Below are 26167 nucleotides of genomic sequence, written 5' to 3' on the forward strand. Positions count from 1 at the left end.
CCAGCAAAGAGGTTCAGTTCTGCTATACAGATAAATATATTTGTTCATTTTTTTCCATCATGGTTTATCACAGGATATTGAATATACTTTCCAGTGCTGTGCAGTTGGACCTGGTTGTTTATCCATCTTCTGTATAGTAGTTTGCATCTGCTAATCCCAAAGTCCCAATCCTTCCCTCCCCATTTGCAACCATAAGTCTGTTCTTTATGTCAGTGAGTCTGTTTCTGTTTTGTAGATATGTTCATTTGTGTTGTATTTTATATTTCACATTTGGAGAAGGCAATGGCAACCCACTCCAGTACTCTTGCCTGGAAAATCCCATGGATGGAGGAGCCTGGAAGGCTACAGTCCATGGGGTCGCTAAGTCGGACAGGACTGAGCAACTTCACTTTCACTTTTCACTTTCATGCATTGCAGAAGGAAATGGCAACCCACTCCAGTGTTCTTGCCTGGAGAATCCCAGGGACGGGGCAGGCTGGTGGGCTACCGTCTATGGGGTCGCACAGAGTCAGACACGACTGAAGCGACTTAGCAGCAGCAGCAGCAGCAGCATATGGTTTTTGCCTTTCTCTTTCTGACTTGCTTTGCTTAGTATGATCTTAGGTCCATCCATGTTGCTACAAATGACATTATTTCATTCTTTTTTTTATAGCTTAGTATATATTCTTAGGGATTGGGGGCAGGAGGAAAAGGGGACGACAAAGAATGAGATGGCTCGATGGCATCACCGACTCGATGGACATGAGTTTGAGTGAACTCTGGGAGTTGGTGATGGACAGGGAAGCCTGGAGTGCTGTGATTCACGGGGTCACAAAGAGTTGGACACGACTGTGCAACTGAACTGAACTGAACTGAATATATTCTTTTTCAGGTTCTTTCCATTATAGGTTGTTACAAAATGTTGGATCTTGTTCCCTGTGCTTGTATGTCCTTGTTTTTTTCTGGGAGTTGGTGATGGACAGGGAGGCCTGGCGTGCTGCGATTCATGGGGTCACAAAGAGTTGGACACAACTGAACGATTGAACTGAACTGAACTGAATATGTATCTAGAGAGAGATAAATTAGGATTTGGAATTTAATAGATGCATCTGGCACTGTTTTTATACATTCATGCAAGGTACATTTTAATCGAAATCCTGTGAGAGGGTGGTGGTTTCCCCATTTTAAACAGGAAATCTCTGAAGCTTTGAGGGTTCATTCATTTGTCCAAGGTCACATGGGACAAGGAGGTGACTCTTTGGAGTCCAGGTGTGGCTGCAGAAACTTTGCCATGCCCTCTATACCAGATCTCCATGTTAGGATGATGTCCCAATATTGGGGTGAAGCCACTCAGAAGTGGTAGATATGTCGCCATCGGTGCAGACGTGGTGTGTCATGCTCTACTGCAATATCATTTTATTTCTAGGGATTTATGTCCGAGGTAGGCTTGCTTTCTTAGTCTCAGTTGGAAATGAAGGAAAGACAGTAATGATGAGTATTGCTCATATGTGAATATTTATGTCTATATACCAGGCACAGTTACTTGGGTTTTTATTTATCATTTATTGTTTCAGTTCAGCCATATAACAACTTCAGAGTTTTCTCTCATTTACAGATTTGGAAATACTCAGGGAAGTGGAGTCACCTCCCTGCTGTACCTCACACCACTGGAAAATGGAAGAATGGGATTTGAACCTACATCAAAACTATGTCTTACACCAACAGCGTTCTCCTTCTACTCAGCATATGGACACACATCCCTGGGAACACATGTGGGGACCTCATGTGATAGATAAGATGACTTATAGTAGTGGAGGCCAGGGCTTATAAAACAGCGACTCACATAGTGAAGAAGGGGCCGCCCCTTTTCAACTGTCTTGTAGACCATTAGATTGCAGAAAGGAGCACTAATGCATTTTATAGCTTTCTAATACTTCATCCTTTTTTTTTTTTTTAAAGAGAAAACAGAGCTCAGGCTATGAGGCTTAGACAACAGAATCTAAAAGGACACAGCAACATTTGTTATACTTTGTATTTAAAATTTTTCTCTTCTTAAAAAAATTATGACATGTTTATATTTTCTCCTCTTAAAAAATTATGACATGTTTATACATGCAGAATAATATAATGCATATATAAGGAATAAAGAATATTGTAGTGGACATCCATATACCTCTTATCTGCTGAAAAATTACCCACCACTTTCAGCTACTGTTGGAACCTTCTGTGTCTCTCTGGCCATCACATTTTTCTCCTCTCTCTCCCACTGACATCTTCCATGTTCACTGTACAATGGTCAGAATCAGGTGTTATTCATAGCACCTGATATTGACATTCATACAGAGCTATTATCGATGTATAGAACTTATTATGCTCTTTCCTATTGTTCTACTGATGTCTCTTTTTCTGGTCCAGAACATAATCTGGAATTACAGTGCATTTAATTGTGACATACTCTTTGTTCGCTTTAATCTGGAACTGTTCTTCAGTCTTGTTCTTTATGACCATGACCTTTTAAAGCATCCAGCCAGTTAGTTTGTGTTGTGTCCCTCAACTTATCTGAAGTTTCCTCAGGATTCCATTTACATTATGCATTTTTGGCAGGAAAACCAGAGAAATGATGTGCTCTTTACAGTACATGATATCAGGAGGCATGTGATGTTGATTTGCCCCATCACTGGTGAGGTCAACTTGTGATGTCTCTTGGTTAAGATTGTGTCTCCCAGGTTTTCCAGTATAAACTTACTATCTCCTCCTTTGTAATTAATATTACCTCGTGGGGAGATCCTTTGAGACTATGTAAATATCATGCTTCCTGTAGTATCTTTGCCCAGTAATTTTAGCGTTCATTATTAATTCTTGCTTGAGACAAGTATTCCTTTGGTTTTGCCAGGTAGTGTTTTTCTATGTTTATACTTTCTTCTACATTTATTAACTGGAACTCTCCTGTTAGTGACTTTCCCCTTGTCTCTTACTTATTTATTCTTTCAAATATTTATTTATTATTTTCAATATGTGCTTCTGAATTCTTGTTTTATTCTGTTGGTTATAATCCAGTATTATCATTATTTTGTTGCCTAAACAGTCTTTGACTTAACCATTGGGAACCCCTTCACACCGGCTTCTGTGTCCTTCTGTGCCCCAACTTTTTTTTGAGGACATGTTTACTTCCAGGCACCATAGGATGTCACTTAGTACTTTCCTTGTCCGGCCTTGGAATCAGCTGATTCTAGGCCACTGCATAGTTTTGGCAGAAGAGTGACATGATCCAATTTACATTTTAAGGAGCTGTTTCTAGCTGCTGTGTGGAGCAGGGATTGTAGGGAGATAAGAGTAGAAACAGGCAAGCAGCAGTTGCAATAATCCAAGTGAGAAATGACTGTGCTTTGGACCACAGTCATAAAGATGATGGAAAGTGTTTAGAGTGGGGATCTATTATGAAGCTGACGCTGAAAAGACTTGCTGGTGTGAGGGAGGGGAGTTTCAGGCAAAGAGTAATCAAGAATGAATCAGTGACCCTTCTATTCCCTTGACCTTGATGATAATTCGCATGCTTACACCTGTTTGACACTTCTGTCTGTGTCTCATTCACAGGTTCCTCTTCTGGAGTCTCTTTATGTGAGTTTTCAGAGGCTCCTGGCCTTGGTTTGTTTCTCTTTCTTTTCTGCCAGGAACTGCACAACGAAAGAAGCAAACTCACGTTTCTGTGGGATCCCAGAAAATAGCATAAGAGAAACACAGGCTGAGATAACTGTACACGTCCACACCTTGGGAGTGGGGACAACTACAGTGAACTAACTGTGTGGCGTGAGCCTGGTCTCAGGGGGCTTTCTGAAATGATCTCCAGAGGGGATGCTGGCCCCGTATTGCAAAGTCTTAGTTTTTCAAGACAAACCAGAAATGCAATTTTTAAAAGAGTTGCAATCTTAAGATTTTTGTATGTTGGCTGAAGCTTTTTTTAGAAAGCTGTGGAGGCCAAACAAAACAAGTCTGTGTTCCAGATGTGGTCCATGGGCCACTGGTTTGCAACTTGTGCTGAAATATTCTTTCTGGGGTAACTCAATGTGTACATGGCTTGGTTTTCTTATTAGTGTATGAGCCCATGACTTCCAAATCTGTATTTCCAGAACTCTTCTTCAAAATAGAAGTGGCCACAGGACGTAGGTAGCTTTCCACTGTTGTCTCCACCAGAAGGTCCCAGATTCACATTCCTCATCACCTTCCTCTTTTCTGCTTGCTTCATCCAAGTGATTCACTATCTTTTCTGAGGGATCCAGGCGGAAACCTGGTTTCATTCTTGATGCCTGCCTTTCTGACAAATGTCATGTTCAGAATGTCGTGTTAGTCCACCTCTGTGACTTGCTTGTGTTACTTTCTAAATGTTTTTCAGTGTGCCTTCTTATTTCCATTTCTTCTACAACGTTAATTTGGTCATTCAGGTAGCTTTGGAAGGAATATATCTAAGTCTCCATTATTACACCCATTTTATAGATGATGAAAACTGAGACTTGGAGAAAACTTGTCATTTGTCCAAATCACATAGTAGCAAGTGGCAAAGTGGCAGTTTGAACCCAGGTGACGTTAATTGCAGAATGTGTATTCTTTATCAGCATAAAATAGTGAACTGTTCATCTGTGTTACAGGAGCTATAAGTAACAAGGGTATGATCTTGATCATCATTGCACAGTGTATATATGTATGTCAAATCATGTTGTATACTTTAATATATACACAATTATATTTGTGAATTATTGCTCAATAAAAATGGGAATAAAAAGAAAGCAAATGTTTTAAAAATAGAAAATAAATGACAAATGGATAAGAAGTAGAAGTAATCAACTAGAATTACCTAGATTTGCTTATAGCAGACCTCTTCTAGTAAGTTACTGCTGCTGCTGCTAAGTCATTTCAGTCGTGTCCAACTCTGTGTGACCCCATAGATAGCAGCCCACCAGGCTCCATCCCTGGGATTCTCCAGGCAAGAACACTGGAGTGGGTTGCCATTTCCTTCTCCAATGCATGAAAGTGAAAAGTGAAAGTGAAGTCGCTCAGTCGTGTCCGACTCTTAGCGACCCCATGGACTGCAGCCCACCAGGCTCCTCTGTCCATGGGATTTTCCAGGCAAGAGTACTGGAGCGGGGTGCCATTGCCTTCTCCGTAGTAAGTTGCTATCTATATATAATTTGCCTATATATAATTTTTTTTCCCTTGGTTACAATATCATCTTTATATAAAATGGTGCTTGATAAGTACTCAATGGGTGTTTGAAAACACATCTTTCCCTTGCAGATTTTAGCTCCTTGTTTTAGGTACATTTGCTTTATCCATGAAATCAACTGTCATCCCCTTCTCCTGCCTTCTGTGTTTCCCAGCATCAGGGTCTTTTCCAATAAGTCAGTTCTTCACATCAGGTGGCCAAAGTATTGGAGCTTCAGAGGATGAGATGGTTGGATGGCATCACCAAATCGATGGACGTAAGTTTGAACAAGCTCTGGGAGTTGGTGATGGACAGGGAAGCCTGGTGTGCTGCAGTCCATGGGGTTGCAAATAGTAGAAAATGACTAAGTGACTGAACTGAACTGAAATCAGCTGAATCACAGAGAAGTTCATTACAAATTGTGAAATTTCAGTGTTCACATTGAAGACACTTTAATGTCATTTACAAATATGACATATAAGGGAGTCCAGGTGTCTGAAAGTAAACAAAAATTTGCCCCCTGTAACAGGGAACCTGTTGCCTACTTTCTCGGAGTCTCAATATTGGATGGGTTCTCTGTAGGTCATCTGGGTCTTCTGATAGCTTCACCCAGCTGTCCCCAGCAGACAGGCCTGGCCTGGGCTAGCTCTGGAAGGAGATTCCCCCTGCTTCCCCGCTCCATGGCGTTTTCTAAAGAGTTTGTTTGTTTTTAATTGAGAGCTGCTGGCAACAGCATTATGCTGATGTGGCAATTCCCAGTTGGTGGTCAGTTCTCTGCTTACTTTAGAAGGTAGCTTTTATTTTGGACAAATTTTAGTCACCCACAAAGAGAGCAAGCTTATTCCTTGGTACTCTGATGCTCTGGGTTCAAACACAACCAAAAGCCTTTGCAAGAAATCCTCAGGGATTTTTTCCATTAAAAACAAAACAAAACAAAACTGTGTTGAATAAGAGGTTGAACTTTGGATTCAGACATTCCTGGGTTTGAGCCCCAACTCCTTTCTCTGAGCCTATTTTTAGTCTGTAAAGTGGGGATGATAATACTGCATAGGATCCTTATGTCCATTGAATTAGATAATGCTGGTGTAGCCCTTAGTTAAGTACTTGGACTATAGTATGCACTTAATAAATGTCACTTATTACTGTTATTACTGTATCAATTGAATGGTTCTTATATTAGATCAGGTAACAGTTCCTCAATCAACTCCTATTATGTATTCCCCTAGCATCTCTCTCATGTCTAAGGGACTGCTTAATTATTGTCAAGCTATGCTTGATCAGCATTCCTTCCTGCCCAGTTTTTGAATGAATGAATTAAACAGATACTTTTTGAGTATCCTCTAGGTGCCAAGAACTGCACTGAATACTGCCCGTTTAAGAGTGATATACTGTGAACTTTCACTCTTTTTATTCCCTGTTTCAGATCAGAACGGCATTACTGTAGTTCCTCAAATGTGCCATCTCTCTCCTACCTACACACCACAGCATAGACTGTTCGTGTGGCCTGGAACACTCTCGCTTACCAAGGGGCATATTTCTGCCTTTGGCTCAAATCTTATCTGAAGCCAACTTGACTCAACGAGGGATAGTTCAGCGCTTTTTCTGTTGTCTGAGTGTTGTGCTTTGAGTATGTGATTCCTTCATAATATTCTCATGAGTGTGTGTATTATAATCATTTGTCTGTGTCTCTGCTCACTGGCCTAGGAACACTTTGAGACCAGAGATCACGTCTCTTTGTTTTTGCCTTCTTAACAGAGTGCTTATAGAAATGTGATTCTATCTATTGGTGAGTTGGATGGATGACTGAACGAGTAGGTGGGAGAAAGAAGAAAAATGGTATGTGAATTAAAACAGATAAATAAATGAAAGAAACAGGGACCTGACCCTATGACCTTAAGATACTGTCGTGCTTATAGAGGAACAGGAATGTAAACACTCTGAGTGTAGTGATAAATGCTTAGAGATCCTGAGAGTGTAGATGGCAAGTGATGGTCAGCAGGTTTTGCCTGTAGATGTGTCTTGTTTCAGCCACTCCGTGTTTGTTTATTTATTTAAAAAAATTCAGATACCCCAATATAAAAATCCTTCAGCTTCCCACATTTGGCAATGTTGGGCCATTCTCTGCATGAAACAGTATCCTAGAGCTGGAGAAACTGAGGGGCAAGGGACTGCCTTTATGTGTGGGCGACTGTTCCACAGTCCTCTCAGCTTTACTCATTTATGTTAACCATCCTGACCAGTCAATCCTACAGGAAATTAAATATTCATTGGAAGGACTGTTGCTGAAGCTGAAGCTCCAATACTTTGGCCATCTGATGCAAAGAGCCAGCTCTTTGGAAAAGACCCTGATTCTGGGAAAGATTGAAGGCAAAAGGAGAAGGGGATGGCAGAGGATGAGATGGCTAGATAGCATCACTGACTCAATGGACATGAATTTGAGGAAATACTGGGAGACAGTGGAGGACAGAGGAGCTTGGCGTGCTGCAGTCCATGAAGTCGCAAAGAATCGGACAGACTTAGGGACTGAACTACAACAAAGCTGACCTTGAATACACTTGAGTTTGCAATCTCTATTTTAGAAAGCAGTTGAAAATTTCTCCAAGTGGGAAGTGAGAAAAGGGGACAGTTGAGTGTGGATAGAAGGAAGGAGGGAGTTGCAGTAAGAGGAAATGCCTGGAGATGTGAAAACTACGTGGGATATTGGAAAACTGGCATAACTCCTGTCCACCCACAGCACACAGAGCTTGTAGGGGCCAGAGAAGCCAGTGGGGGCCCAATCAGGGTGTCTTTGTATATTTTTCCTGAAGAGTTTAGATTTCAATGTAGAGTAAGTGGGGAGTAGTCAGGGGATGGTTTAAGCACAGGAATGACATGGCTGTCCCTTATAAGGTGGATAAATTCTGAAGGGAGAAGAGCATATGCAGGCGGACCTAATAGGAGCCTGTTACCCAATTCAGTGGTTCTTAACCTGGGTGATTTTGCTTCTCAGGGGACACTTGGCAAAGTCTGTAGACATGAGGAGGGGGTGTGCTGTGGGCATCTTAGTAATAGAGGCTAGAGGTACTGCTAAACATCCTCTACTAACAAGATAGCCCCCCACAACAAAGAACTGTCCAGCCCCAAATGGCGGTAGTGACAAGATTGAGAAGCCCTGCTCTGACCAACTGAGCTACTGAGAGCACGAGCTCCTTAGTGACAGGGTGAAAGGGACACAGTCAGTGTATTTGGGACATAAAATCAGTGGGCCTACGTAACTGATTATTTGATTGTGTGTGTTTGAGGAGAGAAAAGGAGAATGAGCAAGTAGGGAGAAAGAGCTGAGCAAGGTTTATTTAGCAAATAAAGAAGAAGCCAGGCTTAAAAGGTGACTAGAGGTGCTACATTAATAAACCATCATTTACGCCTATTGATTGAACAGCACAAACAAGCACTCTCTCATCTTTTTTCGTCTCTAAGAAAACACTGATAATTTTATTGAGATCTAGCAAACTTAGTTTATTGGGGGAAAAATATAAAAAGGTTTCGATTTATACTTCGGGGCATTTTTTTGACAAAAGAGTTTTACTTTTGGGTGTCGAGGTAAAGTCATAAGGCCAAGATCAGTTTAATGGTTGTCTCAGGTCACTTCCTGATGTTTTTCTCTCTCCAGAAATATCTTGATCCTTTAGTATGTATCCCTTACAACAATCCATTGGAAAGACAAAAATTGTAAAGATAACTCTATCAAAACGTGTTTGAATTTTTCTTCTAACATGACTATATTGACACTTGTTCTTACTAGTTAAGGGGAAATGGAACTTGGTGTTGACAGCACTTAACCTTCCTATGCTGAAATTAATTTGATCTATTCTGTTGGCGCAGAAAGTTCAGCTTTTGAAGGGCCAGGAAGAGAACGGAGGGTAGGGGTGGAAAGCAATTGATTAATAGCAACCTGGCATCCTACTCAATCTGGAGGGAAAAAAAGCTTTTTTTAAGTCCTAGATCTTCACCACAAATACTGCTTCATCCAGATTCTAGTTACCTGGCAACATCTTACATCCATTCAGGGTATACAGATCAGGCAGGATTCTGAGGAATGAGATGGATAGTATACTTAACCTCCATCTCCACATGTTCATAGCTCTTCTTTGTCTTCCCTTTCCAGAATCTGCTGTTATGAGTAGAGCGAGAGGTGGGAGAAAGTTCCACTGGTATTCATCCAGTCCCCTCTGGGACACCTGTGTCCATTCTGTTTTGTCACAGCATCAGCCAGAGTCCCTGCAAGAAGCTGGTGGCATACTCCAGTGAGGTAGTTTGAGAAGAGTGGGCAAGTGTGAGCTAACCACAAGGATAGTGTGCAAGAGCCCCAGGCTACCAAATGTGGAGCTTGTGTCAAGGGCAAGGGGCGGGTGTGTCACCAGGTCCCGGAGAGATTATGTATGGAGAAGTTCAGCAGTGTGACCTTTGGTAGAGAGCCATGTCCAGGCCACACTTCCCTCTTGCCTGCTGATACCCCTCAGTGCCCCCTCCCTTACCCCCACATTGGCCAAACCCAGGCCAGAGGGCAGAGAGCCTTTTGGTATGATCCACACCAAATGCATCCTGATCACAAAGCAGTGGGGAGAAGGTTAGAGAGTGAATCTGGAGAGGCAGATGGAAGATGCTGGGACATGGTGGTGTTGATTCTGACTGCTGCTGCTTGTGGTCAGATATTTGTGGAGGAGTCAGGTGGTGGTGGGGGGTGCTGTGCTTTGGAGTCAGAGTCTGGTACAAAATCACATCTGCTCCACCTACTCACCGGGCAATTCTCAGTTCAGTTCAGTTGCTCAGTCATGTCTGACTCTTTGCGACCCCATGAACCACAGCACGCCAGGCCTCCCTGTCCATCACCAACTTCCAGAGTCCACCCAAACCCATGTCCATAGAGTCGGTGATACCATCCAACCATCTCATCTCTGTCGTCCCCTTCTCCTCCTGCCCTCAATCTTTCCCAGCATCAGGGTCTTTTCAAATGAGTCAGCTCTTCGTGTCAGGTGGCCAAAGTATTGGAGTTTCAGCTTCAACACCAGTCCTTCAGTTCTTCCAGTTTCACCAAGCTCATATTTCCTCATCACATGATGGGAGCAAGGCTAATGCTACACCACAAAGTTTTGGAGAGGCTCAAAAGAGAATATTTCAGTGTTGTTGACAGGGCCTTGGGAAAGGCTGGAAGAAGCTACAGTAAAATGATCAGTATACCTCAGTGAAGCTGTTTTTCTATATAAAACAGATGTAACTGTGTTGTGAGATAATCCTTTTTTTCACTATACTTTTTCTGTATTCCAGTTTCCCTACCATCAACACAAACATCCACAAAGGCTATTAATAAATATGTTGGTGTGTTAGTCATTCAGTCCTGTTCAACTCTTTGTGATCGCAAGGACTATAGCCTGCCAAGCTCCTCTGTTCATGGGATTCTCCAAGCAAGAACATTAAAGTGGGCAGCCATTCCCTTCTCCAGGGGATGTTCCCAACCCAGGGACTGAACCCAGGTCTCCCACTTTGAAGGCAGATTCTTTACCATCTCAGCCACCAGGGAAGCCTAGATATGTTGGTACCAGCCTCCAAATTATTATTGTTGGCTAATATTGTGCTCTCTGCCTTACTGAGGTGTGGAAATTAGCAGCCACAGCAGCGCTGGCTTGACTGTGGACCATCTTGTGTCATATCTTGTGATGTGGCCATAGCCTCGTTTCTCAGTTCTCGTCTCGTGGAAGCCTCTGGGATCCCCCAGTGCTTCTCCTGGAGGCCAAGGCTGTTCCCAGCAGTTAGCACATTGTGTTGCAATTCCTTCCTCTACTAGCCTGGGACCTTCTTTAGGTCATGCTACTATGTTTTATTCATCTCCTTATCACCAGCCTTGTCTCCTGTTTGTCAATGCTGCCTTCATTCCTGTTGCCCAGGTTCCCCTACACCTCTGCAGGGAGTTCTCAGGCTCACATACTGTAGCTTCTACAATGGAGAACAACAAGTTCCAAAATCCCGGGGAAGAATTTTGATTATTTTCATATGAGTCAGGTCCACCCTCTTTATTGATTAAACTATACCCATGGGCGTGAGGTGTTATAATGGTCTCAGCTTTAGGCAAGTGTCCATTCCCAGGGGAATCTGTCATGGCCAGTGGCATGGGGTCTATATAATCATATCAACTCTTACTTAAATCCATGGGTTGCAGTAGAGGAGGATGAATCAATTAGGAATGCATTCAGCTTCATAACACTAAGAAGCTCTCATTTAAATCAGTGAGTTGCAGTGAGGAAGAAGCATGGATCAGGAATATATCTGCAAGAGTGCAAACATTGGTTTTTGGAGGATGAAAAAATCTCAGGCATTAAAATGGTTTGTGGTCTTCTAAAACTCAGCTGTACCTGACATTGTAAACCGATATACAGGTGTTAAAACTTGATAGGGGCAGGGATGTCCCCAAGGAATGTCTGAAAATTCTCTTTAGTGGGGTTGATGGTGAAAAACTGGTTGAGAAACACTGAGTTCTAATGACAACAATAATACCTAACAGTTTTGCAGTACTTAGCAAGTGCTAGGAATTTTTTTGGATGTTATATTAAATTAACTTGTTTAACAATATACTCATCAAAATACCATTTTACAGTGGCTTAAACAAGTAGGCTTGATTTCCTACTCTACTTGATTTTTCTGCTCCTAAATGAAAGTCCAAAGGTGGTTTGACCATTTCAAAACCAGCATATCTTTAGTTCTGTAGACTTTTCCTTCATGCTAATTATCTCATGGTTAGGGGATAATTACTGTAGCTCTAGACATTACATCTACCTTTAATGGTAGAAGAATGGGGAAGAAATGAAGAAAGCAGTGTCTCCTTTTTTTTTCTTCTTTTTTTTTTTAATGAGCAGAGTTAAAGCTTTTCCAAGAGCTCTCCTACTTGACTTCTGCTTAGGTATCACTGGGTAGAATTAGGTTGCATCGTCACTTGTAGCTATAAGAGAGGCAGGGAAAGGGGAGAACAAGATTATCATGCTCACTTAGACCTACACAATTTAATATGATAGCCAGCTATGACTATTTAAAAATTTTCTTATTAAGATATGATTCATATACCATAATATTTATCATATTAAGTGTACTTTTTGGTGATTTTTAATATATTCACAAGATCATGTACAAGCATCACTAATTCCAGAACATTTTCATCATCCCCCGAAGAAATCCAATATCATTAGTATTCACTCATTTCTCCTACCCCCAGGCCCTGGCAATCTACTTTCTGTCCCTACGGATTTGTCTGTTCTGGACATTTCATAAAAATGGAATTATACAGTATATGGCATTTTGTATCTGGGTTCCTTCAGTTAGCATAAGTTTCTCAAATTTCAGTTAAGTTATAACATCTATCAGTGCTTCTATAAAATCCATTCATTTTTATGACTTTGTAATAGTCAACTCATGAGCCGACTCATTAGAAAAGACCCTGATGCTGGGAAATATTGAAGGCAGGAGGAGAAGGGGACAACAGAGGATGAGATGGTTGGATGGCATCACCGACTTAATGGACATGAGTTTGAGCAAGCTATGGGAGATGCTGAAGGACAGGGAAGCCTAGCGTGCTGTAGTCCATGGTGTCACAGAGTAGGACATGACTGAGCAACTGAACAACAATAGTCAGCTGCATGGATATGCCACATCTGTTATCTGTTCACTTGTTGATGGACATTTAGGTCATTTCCACTTTTTAGTTGTCATAAATACTACTATAAACATCCATATACAAGTTTTTGTGTGAACATGTTTTCAGTTCTGTTGGGTATATTCCTAGGAGTGAAAGTACTAGATTATATGCTAACTCTATGCTTAACCCTTTGAAGAAATACCAGACTTCCTTCAAAGCAGTGGCAAATCGATGGAGAAACAGTGGCTGACTTTATTTTTCTGGGCTCCAAAATCAGTGCAGATGGTGATTGCAGCCATGAAATTAAAAGACGCTTACTCCTTGGAAGGAAAGTTATGACCAACCTAGACAGCATATTAAAAAGCAGAGACATCACTTTGTCAACAAAGGTCCGTCTAGTCAAGGCTATGGTTTTCCCCATGATCACGTATGGATGTGAGAGTTGGACTATAAAGAAAACTGAGCGCCAAAGAATTGATGCTTTTGAACTGTGGTGTTGGAGAAGACTCTTGAGAGTCCCTTGAACAGCAAGGAGATCCAACCAGTCCATCCTAAAGGAGATCAGTCCTGAGTGTACATTGGAAGGACTGATGCTGAAGCTGAAACTCCAATATTTTGGCCACCTGATGTGAAGAGCTGACTCATTTGAAAAGACCCTGATGCTGGGAAAGATTGAGGGCAGGAGGAAAAGGGGATGACAGAGAATGAGATGGTTGGATGGCATCACTGACTCAATGGACATGGGTTTGGGTAAACTCCAGGAGTTGGTGATGGACAAGGAGGCCTGGTGTGCTGCAGTTCATGGGGTTGCGAAGAGTCGGACACAACTGAGCAACTGAACTGAACTGAAAATGAAATAAAATCGAAGACTCCGTTTCTCAGTCTCACTGGCCACGTTTCAGGTGCTCAGTCACTCTATGGAAAGTGGCTGCACTAGTGGGTGGTGCGTGTGTAGAGCATCTCCATCATCACAGAGTATACTGGACAGCACTGGCTTAGACCATCAACACTGATCACTTGGAGGTGGGCACATGGCCACTCGAAACAAAAATCAGATTTCTTAAGCTAAGAGAAATGGAATATAACTATAGAACATTCTTCAGAAATTGTAAGATATCCTGATCCCTAAAGATATGGATCTGCACATTCAATATATATCTCCTGAAGATGCATAGAATTTTCCCAAGGGAAAAGCTGGGGCAAGGGATGAGTGGGAGGCCAAAATTCTAGATCAGGGATTGGCAGTCTTTTTCTGTAAAAAGTTAGATGCTAAATATTCTTGGCTTTGCTTCTATATGGTATCTGTCATAACTATTCAGTTTTGTCATTTTAGTGAGAAAGCAGTCAGAGACAGTATGTAGGTTAATGGACCATACTGTGTTCTAATCAGACTTGATTTATAGAAACAGGTTGTGGGCTGGAGTTGGCCTATGGACCATGTTTTGTGAGTAACATTATGTAGAAAAGTATGGGGGTTAACAGGGGCCTACCATGCTGCAGTGGGTGGAGTGGTAAGATGCTTGTTATGGCCAGAAAATAGGCTTTAAGGATGATGGTATATCAAGAAGGCTGGGAAGAGAGACAACCAGATCATAGGCATGGATCCTCAATGCATATGAATCTTGTTTTGTTTTGTTCTGGTATTTTTGTTTATTTTTAAATATTGTATGTGACAAGAAGTCATCAGAGCTTTTTAAGTTGGAAATTATGCAGTTATGTTGACTTTTTAGACAACCTTCTGACAACATTGTGAAAAGTAGATTGGAGCAAGGGAGGCTAGAGGAAGAGAAGACCAATTAAGAAGCTGTTGAAGAGCCTGAACAAAAGCAGGAGTATAAACCAACTCATTCGGTTACTGAATATACACATGTGTGTCCCTAATCATGTCAGTCAGTCTGTTTACAGTACACCAATGATAGTGACACAGGTTAAGCCTCTGTGTCTTGAGTACACATAAATATCTGCTACTCATCCTGTTCATTGCCATCAGTATAGATATTAACAACCAAGCTGATAACTTGTCCCCACTAACCTCTTTACTGTGAACTGGGCAAGAAGTGATGTTGATTTAAATGAAATGTGAAGAGTGGGACTTGTATATATTCTTTTCATGTCCCAGGAGAGTCACCTTGAATTCCAGAGAATTGGTGCTGAATATTACTCTGAGACTGGAGAAGGAAATGGCAACCCACTCCAGTATTCTTGCCTGGAAAATCCCACGGACAGAGGAGCCTGGCAGGCTACAGTCCTTGGTGTCACCAAAGAGTTGGAGATGACTTAGCAACTAACCACCACCACCGTTAATGCTGAGAACATTGGTGACCTTTGGAAGCTGTGAGGCTGGAGTTGAGTGGAGAGACATGGTGGCCTTGGAAGAGTTATTTCTAAATGGGGACATGAGCTCATCCTCTATGGCTCAATTCTGAAAGGACCCCTGAAGGGGACAAAGAAAACTTGATGAACTCCTCATTTATGAAGTTAAATCCAGAGTTAACCACAATATGGAGGCTTGCCTGGGACTCTCAGCCATCAGTGAAGATGAATTATCCATGTGGACTCTGAAAATAGCAAATACAAGTTATGTGTCCATGGATTTTTTTTTTTTTAAACATAGTAATCCTGTCTAGTTAAGGCTATGGTTTTTCTAGTAGTCATGTATGGACGTGAGAATTGGACTGTGAAGAAAGCTGAGCGCTGAAGAATTGATGCTTTTGAACTATGATGTTGGAGAAGACTCTTGAGAGTCCCTTGGACTGCAAGGAGATCCAACCAGTCCATCCTAAAGGAGATCAGTCCTGGGTGTTCATTGGAAGGAATGATGCTGAGGCTGAAACTCCAATACTTTGGCCACCTCATGCGAAGAGTTGACTCATTGGAAAAGACTCTGATGCTGGGAGGGATTGGAGGCAGGAGGAGAAGGGGACGACAGAGGATGAGATGGCTGGATGGCATCACCGACTCGATGGACATGAGTTTGAGTGAACTCTGGGAGTTGGTGATGGACAGGGAGGCCTGGCGAGCTGCAGTTCATGGGGTCGCAAAGAGTTGGACATGACTGAGCGACTGAACTGAACTGAATCCTACCCTGTGAGTACACTACAGTTTTTGCAGACTTAGTAATAAGAACTCTAAAGTAAGTGTTGTTAAGCTGTTGCTAGGTTGGTTTTCCTCCTTGTAAGCATATTAGAGGTCTTCCCATGTGGCACAGCAGTAAAGAATCCACCTGCTAATGCAGGAGACACAAGATACAAGGGTTTGATCCCTGAGTTGGGAAGGTCCCCTGGAGTAGGAAATGGCAACATGCTCCAGTATTCTTGCCTGGAAAATTCCAGGGACAGAGTCTGGTGAGCTGCAGCCCATGGTGGTCACAGAGTCAGACGTGACTTAGTGACTCAGCACACATCTATACTTGTCAAAAAAGTATCGTGGCTTGTTCACTAGTTAAATAAATCCTCACTGATACCTAAATTATGAAATATAACTTTAAGAAGCAAACTTGGGCTCTTCACAAAGCTGAATCTGCTTCACCTCAGGAATGAAAATGAATGAATAGCTTACACACACAGTTTTGTGTGTGTGTGTTTTTTTCTCTCTCTCTGGATGTCCTGCCTTCAGATACTATGAGCATCAGAAAATACCTCTTGAGCCTAATTTTAAGTAGTCAGACCTATGTCCAGTGGGAATTATGAGTATTTTCAAGGGTAGGGTGGATAGGGTGATAGCATGAAACACGGCTGGCCCTCTGACCAGGCCTGCTTTGTGAAGGCGTCTTTCCCAAGGTGGGCGTGGGTGGATGTGCGCTTGTGCAAGCCCCTGTGGAAGCACAGGTCCGCTGCCTCTGCAGTCACTCTCCACAGGCAGAGGCCGCGGCTCTCCCTGAATGGCAGTCTTGGACGTTCTGAGTCCAGCACCCTTGAACAGAGGGACAGACTGAATCCAGGCACATGGCATTCACTGTTTGTCGACTTATTTTTCAGGCTTGGAGGGTTCAAAGAAAGTGAAAGTGAAGTCGCTCAGTCGTGTCCGACTCTCTGCGACCCCATGGACTGTAGCCTACCAGGCTCCTCCCTCCATGGGGTTCTCCAGGCAAGAGTACTGGAGTGGGTTGCCATTTCCTTCTCCAGGGGATCTTCCCGACCCAGGGATCAAACCTCGGTCTCCCGCATTCCAGGTAGACGCTTTAACCTCTGAGCCATCAGGGAACTCTTTTGGAGGGTTCAGGACTTCCCCAAATGTATTTTGCCAAGTGTTTGCATACTGGTGTCTACTAAGGGCCATGCCTTCTGTACATTTCTGATTCATTTATCCCAGAATGATCAAAACACTGTATTTTGGAAATGTGTGACATCCAGAAGAGTTCTTTTGAATTTTTAAATATCTTTTTTGCTTTTTAATGAGACTAACAGAAATGGGTGATCCCAGTGATCACAAAGAGGCCTAATTTGCCCCCAGCTTCCTGGACACCAAGAAGCTTTGGACACGAGTATTTTCTGGGGTGTTTTTGCTACAGCATTATTCTAGGATGTGTTTCTTATTTACTTTATATATACCGGCTCAGCAAAGTTGTTTTTGAGTGAGTTCTCCAGCAGTCATTAACTTTTATTTTTTTTTAATGAAGCTTCTCAAGTCATTTCTTAGAACAGGGAAATCTCTTTGTCACAAAGAATGAACTCTAGCATAAAAAGCTAGTTAGGTGACCTAGTTCCTTCAGCAAAAGCAACAAAAAGGTGCCAGGAGAAGGAAGAATAGAGAGAGGGATGAGGAACTATGAAGAAAAGAGACATAAGAAGCATATGGCCCACTTGTAATGTATGCCTTTATTTGAACCTTCATTCAAACAACAACTGTTAAAGAAGAAAGTAAAGTATTAGGAGAAGTAGGAACACAACAATAAGGAATTATTTTAAAATATGATACTACTGAAATTACATTCTAAAAGATATCTTGTACTTTATAATTGCATGCTGTGCAGAAAAATAATACAAAGTCTAAAATTCTCTTAAAAAAAATCAGAGTGGGGTACAGATGAAACAAGATGGGCATGAATTGAAATTACATGTAGCTGTTGTAAGTATCTGAGAGTTCACTAACTGTTCTTTCTAATTTTGAATATGTTTGTAATTTAACATACTAAAAAGTTTTTTTTTGTTGTTTGTTTGTTTGTTTTTAATTAACAGTTTGGGATCTCTGAAAGTCTTGGGTCCCTAAAAGAATTTCTTTTGGTTGCATTTGCTTCTCTTCCACACCTCCCTAAATCCCAGTGGAGGGATGTTTTCTCCTTTAGTTGTGGCTGTTTCCCTGTCTGTCTCTCCCTCCTTCCCTCCCTATATTCTATCCACTTGTCTTTCTGTTCCCACCCTCCTTAATCTGTCTTTCTGTTTTCCTGTCTTCATTTCTTCCATTTCTGACCTTCACTAGGGTTGACAAGAAGAGAAGACATATGTTTTGTATCAAGTTACAGATATACTTGGGACATATTATCAGGGCCACACAAGGGCTGGGCACTTTCTGGAGACTCCGATGAGTGTGGCAGGCTGCCAGGGCCTGCTTGACCACTAAGTAATCCTGCTGGCTGAGGACAAAACTTGACTAGACCACCGTCCCACAACAGTCAGTTCCTACAAGTTTTGCTGTGAGGTTGGTCTGATTTGATCACTGTCTCCCAAACTAGCCTCAGAAAGTAAATCAGGGAGAGAATCACCTGTAGAGATTAAAAAACAAAAAACCTTTCAGTAGAGATACTTGGGCAGTTCACTGGGAATTCTGATTGAGATTTGAATGGAAACAAAAGCTGAAAATCCATAGTTTTGTTAGCCTCTCATGATTCTCATGATCATTAGATTGGGGAATCTTCCCCAGTGGTTCAGATGGTAAAGAATCTGCCTGCAATGCAGGAGACCCAGGTTCAATTCCTGGGTCAGAACATGGGGTCTCAAAGAGTCGAACATGACTATGTGATCACTTGTGGCGGGTGGTTTAGTCGCTCAGTAATGCCCAACTCTTGAAACTCCACAGACTGTAGCCCACCGAGCTCCTCTATCCATAGGATTTTCCAGGCAAGAATACTGGAATGGGTTGCCATTTCCTTCTCCAGGGGATCTTCCCAACGTAGGCAGATTTTTTACCAACTGAGCTACCAGGGAAGCCCAAGTGACTACTTACTACTTCTCTAGTCTACTAGACTTAGTGGTTCTTTGATAGATTGGAGGGATTCTAGTTGCTCAAGGAGCAGATTTAGATTGTATTTCCATACAGTTCTGCTTTATTACAATGGATATGGCAAATTTTCCACTGGTATCAGTTACTGTTTATAATGTTTTTATGTAAGATGACATGTTCATGAACAAGGTGTTGCATCTGATAGTTACTGCATAAGCATCTGATGGCTCAGTGGGTAAAGAATCTGCCTGCTAATGCAAGAGATACAGGAGATGTGGGCTCAATCCCTGGGTTGGGAAGATCCCCTGGAGGAGGAAATGGCAGCCCACTCCAGTATTCTTGCCTGAAAAATGCCATGGACAGAAGAGCCTGGCGGGCTACAGTCCAGAGTCGCAAAAAGTCAGACACGACTGAGCACAGACATACATACAAGATAAACAAATGCTGAATACAGAAAAGAAAGTCAAGAAAAAGATAACGTACTTATCAAGTGCTGCTCTGGTAGTCAACTTGACTAATCATTTATATTTTCTCCTTTAATTTTTGCCAGAGCTCTGGAGAGCAGTTTTTACTGTCCATCTTTATACTTGATGGCACAGAAACTCAGAGAAGTTCAGTATTATACCCAAAGTCATCAGTGAACCTGTGACAGGAGGAGTATTGAAGCCAGATTTACCTGTCTTTTCTACCACACAGCCGTTCCAAACCCTGCTGCCCATTTGCCAGTCCTTTCGAAGCCTTAGAGGATTGTGTGCCACGAGGGGAAATCTGTTTAGAGGTCAGGAAACCCGACCAGTGCGGCAGGCTGCCAGAGCTTCCTTTGCTGGGCTGTACTGGTGTGTTTGTTTTTCTTGGTCCACAGCTGGATAAAGGGTCCCACTGAAAGCTTTGTTGCTGCTCACAATACCAGGGTGTCACGGCAGGGAGCTGTGACAGTTGAGGGGCAGAAGCCTCTTCTGGATGGTTTTCCCATATTGGAATTTGTGTGTATAGGGAACCTTGTCATAGGCCTGAGATATGGGGGGTTTTGTGAGCACCATCCAGCACCTTGGCCTTCTCTGACAGTGGGGAAGTCAGAATGTCAGCTGGAAAGAAAAACCTCCCTCAGTGGATTCCAGGCTCTGTGTATGTCACTCAGCTGGTGTCTCGCATACTGGCCTTCCTTATTGTGGTCTATTTTCCAAGACACTTTGCTCAGAGAGGATCCTTGTAAAGACGCAGATCTGATTATGTTCCTCCCTAGTGCAATCCCTTCAATGACTCCCCATCCCTTGAGCCCCCCTGCACTGCAATGAAGACCCTTCCTGGGCTGGCTGTGTCCCCCCTGCATTTTCTACCCCTCCCTGCATCAGGAGCATCCAGAGTCCTCACACTCATAGCTGTGCAGCCCATCCTGGAAACAGAGTGGAAAAGAACCCCAAGAAAATATATAAAATTTAATTATGACTTATGGTGCCTGGCAGGATTTGATTTTCCCATGTGTTTGTTGCCTGTCTTTCCCACTGTACTGTAAGCTCCCTGAGAGCATGGTCTTTAACTTGTCTCCTGTTGTATCATCAGTGTAGAACAATGCCTAGAGTGTAGTAGGTGCTCACGTAAATAATTCAGGGACTAGATGAATGGTTGTCACTATGCAGTCCTGTTCAAGGTCAAAAGAAAGCATGGTTATGGCCAGAGTGGTCAAGGAGGGCTTCACAGTGTACCTGTTGTGAAGGAATTAGGCTTTGAGGAATCAGAGGAACTGGTTGTGGTTTTAGTCTTAAGAGGATCAGAATTTTTGCAGGGCTCTTGGTATATTGGAAGGAAGATGGGTTTTATAACCAAAGAGATCTAGGTTCAAATTTGGACTCTTTCAGTTACCAGTTTTATGACTTAAAGATCTCTGAGCTTCAGTTTCTTCACCCGTAAAATGAGATTGATATTGCTGTCTTTATTCTTGTGAGGAATTAAAGCAATATCATATATAAAGCACATGCCATAATGCAGAGCACGTATTGGGCTCTCCATCAATGGTAAGTAAAACCTTATACAGATACAGTGTGACTGGATGCCTGGGAAACGGATTATTTAGAGGAGGTAGTTAAATTTAATGAAAATGGCACAATTGTTAAACTGGCACAGAAGAATCCGAGTTACAGTAGATTGCACAGTACTCTAGCTGTTTTCATGTGCTTTGAAGATTTCTGTCAGTCTGTACTTTTTTAACTTTGGAAAATGGAGGTAGGGGGATGTGCCTCCATCTTACCCACCCGGTACATAGATTCCCTCTGCCCTAATACTGGGGACCTGTTGCAAGGTAAGGCTTTTCTGGCAGGAGATCATGATGAGAAGAGGAGGAGGATGGAAATAAGCTTTTATTTATATATTTATTTTAGGTAGAAAAATTAGAACTGCTCTTCCCATGACGAACTACATGCGCCTGACTTTCCTTCTGCTCTGTGTGTGTGTGTGTGTGTCCCTGTAGACCTTGGCGTGAGAGTTTTCACTGTGGTCATGATCCTGACCTCTACCTAATTCTTCCCCTTTCCATTAGGACATCTCTCCCTTTCTCCACCCACCTCTGCTTCTCTTGGGCTCCTAGAAAATGCCAAGTTCTTTTCTGCCTTGGATTCTTTGAATCTGCCAATCCTTTTGACTGAAATTCTCCTCTGCCTCTTTCATTTTTCAGAAAATCAGCAGGCTTCTTTTCCTATAGTGGTACTGGAGCAAAATAACAATATTGGCTTTTTATTATTTATTTTACATGATGCCAAGATCTATTCCTTGGCATCATGGAATTTTTTTTTTTTTTCAGTATTCTCTGGTGCAAGAAATGGCAACCCACTCCAGTCTTCTTGCCTGGGAAGTCATGGACAGAGGAGCCAGGTGGGCTACAGTTCATGAGGTCACAAAAGAGCTGGACACAACTTAGGGACTAAACACCACCGCTTCTCTCCCTTGGGCTCCCTGTAGAGCTGCTCTCTCCTCATAGAGAGTTGTTAACAATAACCGCTGCACCCTTCCCTTCACCCTACTTGAGCCTTCAGGCAGCTCCTCTGCTTTAGACTGTTGCAGGTGGTTTTGTCCCTTTCCCTATGAATCCAGCAGGCTTCCCTTGTGGCTCAGCTGGTAAAGAATCTGCCTGTAATGTGGGAGACATGGGTTTGATCCCTGGGTTGGGAAGATCCCCTGGAGAATGGAAAGGCTACCCAGTCCAGTATTCTGGCCTGGAGAATTCCATGGACTGTATAGTCCATGGGGTAGCAAAGAGTCGGACACAACTGAGCAACTTTCAATTTCACTTTCTTTCTGTGAATCCAGTAGATGGCCCTGCTGGGGACCCAGTTCCTCCCCTCCCCAGTGGAAGATGAGTCCCGGCAGAGAGGTTACCAGAGCTGAGTAGCAAAGAGGGGCCAGGAATACTTGTCATCAGGGTATCCAGGACAGGAAGGAGGGAGTAATTGGATGGTAGAGTCAAGGAGGAGAAAGTTGACATGGAAATGACTTAGTTATTCACTGACAGATGAATGGATAAAGATGTGGTGCATATACATGATGGAAGATTCCTCAGCCATAAAAAAGAATGACATGTCATTTGTAGCAATATGGATGGACCTAGAGACGATCATACTAAGTGAAGTCAGACAAAGACAAATATATGATATCACTTATATGTGGAATCTGAAAAATCGAACAAATGGGCTTATTTACAAAGCAGAGGCAGACTCACAGATGTAGAAAACAAATGTGCGGTTACCAAAGGGGAATGGGGGTAGGGGAGAGGTAAATTAGGAGTTTGGGGTTAGCAGACAGACTCTACTATATATAAAATAGATAAACAGAAAGGTCTTATTGTACAGTACAGAGAACTATATTCAAAATCCTGTGATAAACCTTAATAGAAAAGAATATGAAAAAGTATTATATATATGTGTGTAACTGAATGACTCTACTGTATACCAGAAACTCGGAGAAGGCAATGGCACCCCACTCCAGTACTCTTGCCTGGAGAATCCCATGGACGGAGGAGCCTAGAAGGCTGCAGTCCATGGGGTCGCGAAGGGTCGGACACGTCTGAGCGACTTCACTTTGGCTTTTCACTTTCATGCATTGGAGAAGAAAATGGCAACCCACTCCAGTGTTCTTGCCTGGAGAATCCCAGGGACGGCGGAGCCTGGTGGGCTGCCGTCTGTGGGGTCGCACAGAGTCAGACACGACTGAAGTGACTTAGCAGCAGCAGCAGCAGCATACCAGAAATTAACACAACATTGTACATCATCTAAAGTCAATTAAAATCAACTGAAGTCAATTAAAAAAAAGTCAGTTGCTGACTGATGTCTGAAATAACAGTATTATATATTAAAAAAAACCCAGTAATTTAGGACTAAAAATAACCAACACAATATGGTTTAACACCAAAATGTGGTGGCCTATTCATAGTTCTCACCTTAGAAGTTATCGCCTCACGGAGACCATCTCAGGTGGACTTCTTCTACACTCCATGTTTAAGTCCCCATTGCACTTACTACTCTCTGGAAATGCATTGTTTATTCTTTTGTATTGTTTAGGTGTCTAAACGATATTTAATTGCCAGAGTCCCCCAAATGTCGTCTAAGCTCCACGAAGGCAGGGACCTGCCTGCTTGCTCCCCAGTGCCTAGAACTGTATCTGGGAATAGACAGTTTAAATCAGTACATGTTGAATGAGTGGACAGGAATGACTGTGACAATCCAAGTTGCTTTTGGTGAGATTAATGTTGAAGAAAGGAGTGCAGTTGCCTACAGTTCTCTAAGGCAGGTCAGGCAATGCTGATACAGGCTTGGTTGTTATCATCACGATTATTATTTTGTTTCAAACTCTTGAGGATGCTAGGCATGTTGTAGACTGAGGGAAGTAAAAGTCTTGCAACAGATGGTACCACCTGCAAAAGAATTAAGTCTGATTTCTCCACCCCAGCCTCCACTCCTTATCACAGATATGAATAAACACACACCCAATTGTTTTTAATGCTTTCTTTGGAGGGATGGCACATTTATATTCTGAGTCAGGCAAGAAAAGTCTCTAGCCACAGGACAGCTGGGAACTCAGGTCCGTGGAGGGCACCCAGGATGGAGGTGAGGAGAAGGCGCCTCCTTGTCTGGTGACAGCAGCTGGGGCCTCCTCTGCCTCCCTCCCCACAAAAATCCCTTTGGAACCAGCTCATGCTGGGATCCTGCCTGCCAGACAGAAACAGATGGCCTCAGGCCGCCGCTGATGCGGTGGCATGGACTGCATAGCTGCTGCTTTACTCACAGCCAGGGAGACAGAGATGGGGATGGTGGAGGTGAGGGCCGGTCACCTTGCGTTCCCTCCACAGCTGAGGTGACTCACTCTGCCTCAGCTGAAGTTTCGTGTCAGGTTCTGTGGGTTGCAGGCATTCTGTCTGCTCATGCCAGTGAGAAGCAGACTTGGCCGGGTATATTTGTAAGTGTGTATGCCTTCAATCAGAGCATTTGAAAAAGATACTTTATTTTTCCCCTTCTTCCTTCACCTGCCACACAAGGGGTTGCTGGAGTTAGCTTAGCAGTTGTTCATGAAGTACAGCCTCCCCCTCTGGGCAGCCCTGAGGAGTGGCTTCTCCCATCTGCCTGAGATGGTGTGGGCGGCTCGAAAAGGTGGCGCAGGAATGGGGAGATGGATGGTTTCCTCTCTGGAGCCAAGATTGTCATCTGCTAGAGGTGGGACCCTTGGCAGGTCACTTAACCTCCATAACCTCCTGCTGTCTCATGAAGGTGGGACTGGATTGGGGACATCATATAGCTTAGCTCTCAGTCTGTTTTTATCAATTGGAAATTGCTGTTTGGAGCAGAGCAAGGGATGACAGATAAGTCAGTCTCAGCTAAACCAGAAAGAAATATCCACTCTTTCTTTTTTTGGCTGCACCTGCAGTATGCCAGATCTTAGTTCCCCAACAAGGGATCAAACCTATGTCTCCTGCAGTGGAAGTGTGGTCTTAACTGACCACCAGGGAAGTCCCAAGAAACAGCCACTCCTGATGTTCTCCAGGTGTATGGACGTGGGTAGTAGTTCACATGCTGGATATTACCTGACTTGATGGTAATATCTGCCCCCGTTTTAGCTCCAGGAGTTGGTGGACAGGGAAGCCTGGTGTGCTGCAGTTTATAGGGTCACAAAGAGTTGGATGTGACTGAGTGACCGAACTGAACTGAACTGGTGTGTCCTTCAGGGATCATGTAACAGTTTCCCATCTTAATCACTGCCTGAGAATAAACTTTATTAATAAAGGTGAGGAACACACACACAATATGACTTTTATTGAGAGTTGGAGATTCCATCATTTACCCCTCCTCCTTATGCAGAGAGAATCTTTTAAATGACTTATCCAAAGGCATTCAGCTAATAAGCAATAGACCTTGAATTCAAACTCAGATCTGTCTTCAGAACCTAAGTTCTCTATTCCCACCTTGCACCCCTCTTCAGCTGGAGATTAACATTGAATGTCTGTGTGTAGGAATTGGTTGCTAAGGAAACAGAGATCAGAAAGTTGCCCGAGATTTATTAACTGTTATCTGCCTGTCTCTTTTGAGTTTACGAAGTACTTTCAAAATACTATGGGTACATACAGGATACTAAAAACATGTACAGATTAAAAAAAAAAAAAAACTGGGTTATTTCATTTAAACTTTCAAAACTGTTACTCCTCTTTTTCAGGGAAGGTAAGGCTCGTAGAGTAAGGTAGCTTGCCTTTGGGGGCTGCTACTCAAGCCAAGGCCTGCCTGCCTCTGGAGTCTCTGATGGTACCTGTTGGTGCTAATGCATCCTGAGTGGACCCCTTGGCAACATTAGAGGTGCTTTTGAATACAAAAGGTGGGGTGAATATCCCCCTCACCTAGGTCTCTTCTGTTCTCTAGAACTTGGAAAAATCCTGCCCTTACTTACCAGTGTGAGCAGGGAAGTTTCCCAGCTGCTCTTCCTGGCCACCAACCCCTGGCTGGGGCCAGGGGACTCCTCTGGGCGAGGAGCGTTTGGCTAGCATGCGCGTGAGTGGCTGATCACCAAGTGACTGACCTCATGCAGCAGGAAACTTTCTTCATCTTCATGAAAACTGAACACATGAGACCATCAGATGTGTGACTACACTGAATGCAAGAGAGTAAAGAGACCTTTAGAAAAGTGAATCTCCTGCTGGACCT

At 42.9% G+C, this 26167-nt stretch overlaps 1 protein-coding gene across 27 annotated transcripts in view; it reads left to right on the forward strand.

Annotated features, from left to right (window-relative positions):
• FGGY (FGGY carbohydrate kinase domain containing) overlaps nt 1-26167 on the forward strand; it is a 532748-nt gene that overhangs the window by 119980 nt on the left and 386601 nt on the right. For 2 of the 27 annotated variants that reach the window (XM_086390251.1, XM_086390254.1), the window contains exon 1: nt 14982-15923. The exons of 24 other annotated variants lie outside the window; for them this stretch is intronic. The gene's annotated coding sequence lies outside the window, so the exon portion shown is untranslated. Of the gene's footprint in view, nt 1-14981; nt 15924-21789; nt 21861-26167 lie in introns of those variants that run through there. One more of the 27 variants, XM_086390249.1, reaches the window with a different exon arrangement.

This window comes from Bos grunniens, chromosome 3 (assembly GCF_055505025.1).
Source record: "Bos grunniens cultivar Pamir isolate PY7600 chromosome 3, Bosgru_T2T1.0, whole genome shotgun sequence".
NCBI classification, from domain to species: Eukaryota; Metazoa; Chordata; class Mammalia; order Artiodactyla; family Bovidae; genus Bos; species Bos grunniens.